Below are 6,000 nucleotides of genomic sequence, written 5' to 3'. Positions count from 1 at the left end.
TAACCGGTGGGCCGCTCTCCGGCGGCCTTTCGGTCGACGGTTGCTCTTCGCTTGCGCTTGAACCCCCTCAGCATCGCATCACACCAGGGTTCCCGCCAGGGGAGGTGGGCGTAATTTTCTAAAGTCGCGCGTTTCTAGAGTCGCGCAACCGTGTTCCCAAATTATGAAGATGTCGTCTATGTAGCGGAAGTAAACCTGAGGTTCATCCGGGAAATAGTTTAACAGGGTGGCTTCAAGTTGCCCCATGAAAATATTGCCATAGGTCGGCGCGAATGGAGTACCAATGCTGGTTCCAAAAGCTTTCAAGAAGTAAGACGAGTCTAATTCAAAATAATGGAGAGTTACAACAAGTTTTAAAAACGTTTTGTACACTTCTGGCGCATGTTGCTGCGGGTTTTCTAATACAGCTTTTGAAATAGCTTCGATTCATTCGACGAAAGGTGTGTGTCGGAGAAAAGACCTAAGCGTGCATATGCGGAGTATCTTTCTTCTTTTCACCACCTCTTTCCCCCTTCGGCCAGAGCCATCCCTAGGAAATAAATTTATTTAGTCATTGGCTCATTCTTATACACAGAATGGGCCGTTTCGATTAACTTTGACTTAATTTCTTCTTTAACATTTGATAATTTTTCGTCGCTTTCTTGCTGATGCTAGTGTTCCCCTACACGCTTTATAACCGTGGCTCGAACACCCCCAATTGGTGCATGGGAGCAGGGACCATTTGAGGGGCTCTGAATGTTAGCGGCGTGTATTATATTAATCCTATTCTGCCAGAGATATAGTTTAGGAAAATGCAATTTTTTTATTCATCGCTCGTTCCCCCTTCACCACCACACTTCAGGCTTTTTTTTTAACGTATTTTTTTGTTCCAACCTACCCTTTCGTTGAAAGTGCAAGTAAGACATCGATGTTGCTCCCATAACAAAGAAGAATCCGTATTTCTGCAGGCGTTGGAAGGAAACGTTTCTAATGTACACAAACCTATATTAATGACAAATGTGACTTCATGCATTTATAAAACAGTGATTCTCTATTAAAATTTTTCGAAAACAAATTCAATTGGGCACGTCATGCAGTCGTTGCTATCGCGCGTGTTCTTCGCTAAGGAGTTTTTGCTGCCATTTTTTTCAGCATTTAGGTACGCTCCAGAAAAATACATTGGCTTGTTTATTCAATCAGCTTTCTTTTATTAAAAACCAGGGTCGCCGTGACAGACGCATTTGTCTCTCTGAGGTCCTTTGCAGATTCCGGTCCATCTCCCAAAGCCCCGGCAGTACCAGCTACACCTGTCATCATCAGGGCAGAATCTATCACGACCTGCAAGAAGGAAACGAGGGGGTAAAATGTGCTATTTCGTGAATTTCACTGAGGTAACTTTGTAGAACGCAGAAAGTGGATTAGGAGGGTTGTGTTGGAGTTTGTACGCAAATATGTCTTGGCCAACTTTAGCCAGTTTAGCTGCCACCTCCATTTCGGGCAACACTTTCTTTAAGCTGTTTTCATTTCCAAAAATAACGTCTTTCGTGGCCAAAATCATTTCCGCTATTAAAAAAGAGCAGGAACATGAAGTATGAAAAGGCAAGACTTTTTCCAACTGCAGCTATCACTGCGGGCTCGTTGTAACGAAGCGTACACTGTTAAGCGAAAAGGAAATCAGAGGAATACTTGATGCAAAGCGCGAGTACTATGACAATGTACTCGAACATGCAGCAAAGGAGCACGTAAATTTCAGTATATGCTGCGTTTTTTTACGTGGGGCCATGTATGCGCACTGGCATCCCTGCTTTGGAAAGAGTGCCATTCGGCGTGCGAGCAAGTTAAATACGAAACGTGAGCTTACATTCACCTTGCACCACTTACTTTACCTACTTTTATTTGCCTTAAAAGTCAGACCTTTCCGCAGTACCGCTATATCCAAAAAACATTCTTTTGACTTTGTGACATCGGTTTGCGGTAAATGTATGGTTGTTACTTTACTCGAAACGGCTGTGGCCGCGTTTGAGCTCACATTACTGATTTACACTTTCCGACGGTAGAATTTTTCACTCATTTTCGCGTTCACCAAATTGCTGCTGTACATTTAAAGGGCCCCGAAGCTGTGCGTTGGTCACACAGCTAATTTAAGTACACACCACGCCATGTTTCACCGCAAGGCACCCAAGACGCCCAGAAATTATTTATTAACGTAAGAGACGTTCCCGGCGTTGAGGGGGTCATGATAAGCTACAAGTTGGGCTTATTCGAAAGCTTGTGTCGCTGGAAAAGCACTGCAACAATTTTAACTCAAACTTTGCTGAAATAAGGTGTATAATTAGGAAAAAAAACAGTTCCCGCGCGACTCACTAGGGACTTTTCCACACCAAGTTCATTACGTAATATGGGCAGTTTGTTGCGTTTGGCTGGAGCAGGCAAAATTCAATGAAGAATAAACAGGGTATATAAGCTTGGCTAACGAGCTCATTGCGGTTAAATATAGTGCATATTCTTTTTAAAGCACCTAGAATACTGGGGTAATCAAGAAAATTTATGGACGAGCATGTATACACAGAAGGGCGTACAACTAGGGCGTACAACGTGTACTGTACCTCGAGATTTCGGCGCACGTTAAAAGTTCCCAGGTGGTGAAAATTAATCCGGAGCCCTTCACTACGGCGCGCCTCATCGCCTGCGTTGCGTCGGCGTGTTAAACTCTACAATCAATCAGTCTTGTGCGACGCGACACTGGCCGAATGGCATAAGGGATGTTGTGTTACGCCACCCGGTTCGTCACGCACACCCAATGTCTCACGATACGATTACAATCAACCTTAACAAAAGTGAGCGAAGACGAAATCTGGTGAAAAGCAGTGCTAGTGCCGACGGTGGTCCTGAGCGGTACCGTAGAGACATCTCGGAGAAGAAACGATACAGCATGCCATGAAAGATATTTCGTTCTTCGCTGAATACTTGGGGGGCATGCATACTGACATTCGTTTCAGGTAGAGCACCTGCATACGTCAGCGACTACATCATGAAACAAACGATGCAGCGGGAAAATTGAACATTTGGCTTGCACTGTTGAATTTCTTGGGGAATAAAGCATCCTATGGTCTTCGACAAGCACTCAGTCCACTATACAACAGCGATGCTTTCGAATAAAACAAACCTGTGTTTTGTCGTCATGACCCCTTTAACAAGGCTCATAAATATGACTGTGTGATGACGAATGTTTGCAGTTATTTTTAATGTCCATAGGCATACGCAAATGGCATACTTACGAACTCGAGGGTGAACTGCCTTGCTTTGTTGAGTAGTTTCAGCATTGGCACCGTGAAGAAGGGCTGCGTGAACAAGCGCCGGCAAATTAAGCTGTTACTTTTTGGACAAAAGGGGTAAGCCGCAAATTATTTAAAATTCTTTCCCAAATGTATCGCTTCCTATCAGCACAATTGGGACAGCTTCTCAGAAGACTGAGTATAAACAGCGAGGATTGCATGTTTATTGCTTATTTCCAGTGTTTTCTGCATTGCGTCACTGAATTGTAAATTTATAATATTTTTGTAACTTGAGGTAATTATGGCCGTGGCAACATCATTCAAAAATTTCGTGTTGTACCAGTGCCAGTTTCAAACTTTTCTCACCACCACTTTTCAAAGCTGTCGGGCACGTTTTCATTTTCTCAAGGCCGCTGAAACTAACAAACTGAGGGACACAAAAGCAGGATATATTTGTTGCTTCGCAACGTTAACACACAACAGAAAAAAGTTCTCTACTGTTAATGGCAACAAAGCTGCAACATGCTCTTTCTAAAGTCGTGCTTCCGGTCGGAACATGTTTTCACGACACGTTACCATCACGGCGTCACACCGCATTGGTCTTTGCGCTCTACGGAGCGGCAAAAATGGGTCTCGGTTCTATTCGCTCGGCGGCAAAGAAAACGCGCCGTTCTCGGTGAAAACATGTTTCCGGCGGCTGCCGATTTCGCAAGCCGCTCGCGGCACGGCACGGCGCCGCAAGTGAGTACGTTCCTTTACCCGCGGTACAGTAAAAGAGGCTGTCGTTGCTGTTGCTCTTTTGTTCGTGGCACACACCGACGTTGGTCAATGCCCAGGAGTCGGGAGTTTTGAGGGGCTACTCCGAAGGCTTCACGCTACTAGAAATTCGAATTGTACAAAATTTATAGAATTGTGTTATGGCCTGGTACACCCCAATGTGATGCCTCGTGAGCAGAACAGCTGCACGTACCTGCTGCGGAGAACCCTGATTGTAAGGAAGCTGTAGCGTGTGTGAGTCTGCTTGCTGAAGCAATTCGCGCTATCAGACGAATAAGCTAGAGCGAATAAAAAGACGCGAACACGCGGGCGAGAACAGGATGTAGTTAAAATAATTCCCGCCAAAAGAAAAAGGACCGAAAGCAATGAAAGAGACGCAAAAAAGATGCTTCGGCAAAAACGTTGTTGGCATATATCGCGGGCCTTTTGTTTTCAAGGAGGCAAGCAGATTTAAGTGCCCCTTGAAGCTCTTTCGCATTTCCATCAGCTATATGGCAAATTCAAAATTCCCAATATATTTAACCGGGGAATAAAAAGCGCTATCTGCTTAAAGACGTATCAAGGGCCCCCCAAAACAGTTTTTGCTCCATGAGCACAATTTGATTATATTTTTGAACGACTTTGTCTCCCGAGCAGCAACGAAGGACCCAAATAAGTGCGTAATCGTCATCGCTGCTTCTAGGCACCTTTGTAAGAATAACTTCCTATCGTACAGGGCCAACTACTCCCCCCTCCCTTTCCCTCTTATAGAAGGTCACAATGTTTTGCCCCCAATTTTAGCAAGGTGCATAAAGGTGTAGTTTAAAGACGTAGCAGCTGATATTTATACCTTAGACTTCACCCGCTGAAGTTATCATTGGTAAGCATTCTTTAAGAAGAAACCTGACGCTAAGAATTTACTGTCTTCCTCGGCTAAAATCTATTTATTGCAACAGCTCCAAATCACCGTAATCTTCTCTACACACACTCAAGATGTGCCTACCTGTAATCATCAGCAAGCCAAGGGCCAGCAGAAGAAACTTCATCTCGGCGGATTCAGGCCTTCGTTTGGAAAAGTCCTTTTAGAAGGAATAAATAGACAATAAGGCAGTTACGGTTTCATTCGATTGTACTTATCTCATACTGGTAATTTCTGGCTTTGGCATGGTTTATCATGTATGTGACGCTGGGGACGTTTTTTCGCTTGTGCATTTTCATTCCTTTCACCATCTAGAGTTAATGCCGATCGCCTGTTCCATATCTCTACCAATTATATCACAACAGAGGGTAATGAGCACCAGGGAAAAGGGGTAGCTAGTACGAGCGGTGCTGCTGTTAGATATTAGGGTCTGCTTATGTCTGTTCGCTATATTTAGAAGTAATGGCACCCAAGCAATTTTATCCCGTGGACTGAAACCCAATGGTTCTGGAAATGAAGTCGGACTATAAGAAAAAATATCTAATCTGATAGAAATTAACCCTACCAGCTTCTCTTAACTCCCAGTTACAGTGGTTTCTTCTTCCCGAAACTTAACGACCCGGAAACGAAGTTTACCCTTGCCCACATGACGCGACATATTCAAGCACAACTGCAACGTCAACTTTTTTTGCTTTACACTTTTGTTCGGCATTACTTCACATTGGGAAGTTATGTCCGCGTTATTTGCTAAAATCAACCTGGTTTTTTATTTAAATAGTAATTCACTGTCTCGTTCATACTAAACAATTCCTGCTGAGCTGATTTTGTACATTCAGACAGATTTTCACCATTCTTATAAATCTCACGCGAGATTTACCACGCTGCGGACGTTATTTCGCACTAAGGTGGGCTTTAACTGCACCCACCACCACATTAACTTATTTATATTGTTGTGAAAACGATTTTGGTTGCGGTGACCAGTCACATTCAGTTCTACAGATGCCGTCTACCCACAAGATAAGGTCGCAGTTGATCCAAGTCTTTGGCAGTTTGCATGCTCTTCAACGGACA

General features: G+C 43.9%; 1 long non-coding RNA gene across 2 annotated transcripts in view; it reads right to left on the bottom strand.

The window, feature by feature from the left end:
* Positions 1-1,163: 1,163 nt before the first annotated feature.
* The window catches only part of LOC144149111 (uncharacterized), a 28,519-nt gene continuing 23,682 nt past the window's right edge, over positions 1,164-6,000 (bottom strand). Inside the window, exons 2-3 of one of the 2 annotated variants that reach the window (XR_013318187.1) lie at positions 3,258-3,320; positions 1,164-1,317 (exon numbers count right to left, since the gene is read on the bottom strand). This is a non-coding gene — a long non-coding RNA (uncharacterized LOC144149111). The remainder of the gene's footprint in view (positions 1,318-3,257; positions 3,321-6,000) is intronic. The other variant, XR_013318188.1, reaches the window with a different exon arrangement.

The sequence above is a fragment of the Haemaphysalis longicornis genome, unplaced genomic scaffold (genome assembly GCF_048455015.1).
Source record: "Haemaphysalis longicornis isolate Haplotype H1 unplaced genomic scaffold, Haemaphysalis longicornis Haplotype H1 scaffold_8, whole genome shotgun sequence".
NCBI classification, from domain to species: domain Eukaryota; kingdom Metazoa; phylum Arthropoda; class Arachnida; order Ixodida; family Ixodidae; genus Haemaphysalis; species Haemaphysalis longicornis.
This window is presented reverse-complemented; position numbering and strand designations above follow the sequence as displayed.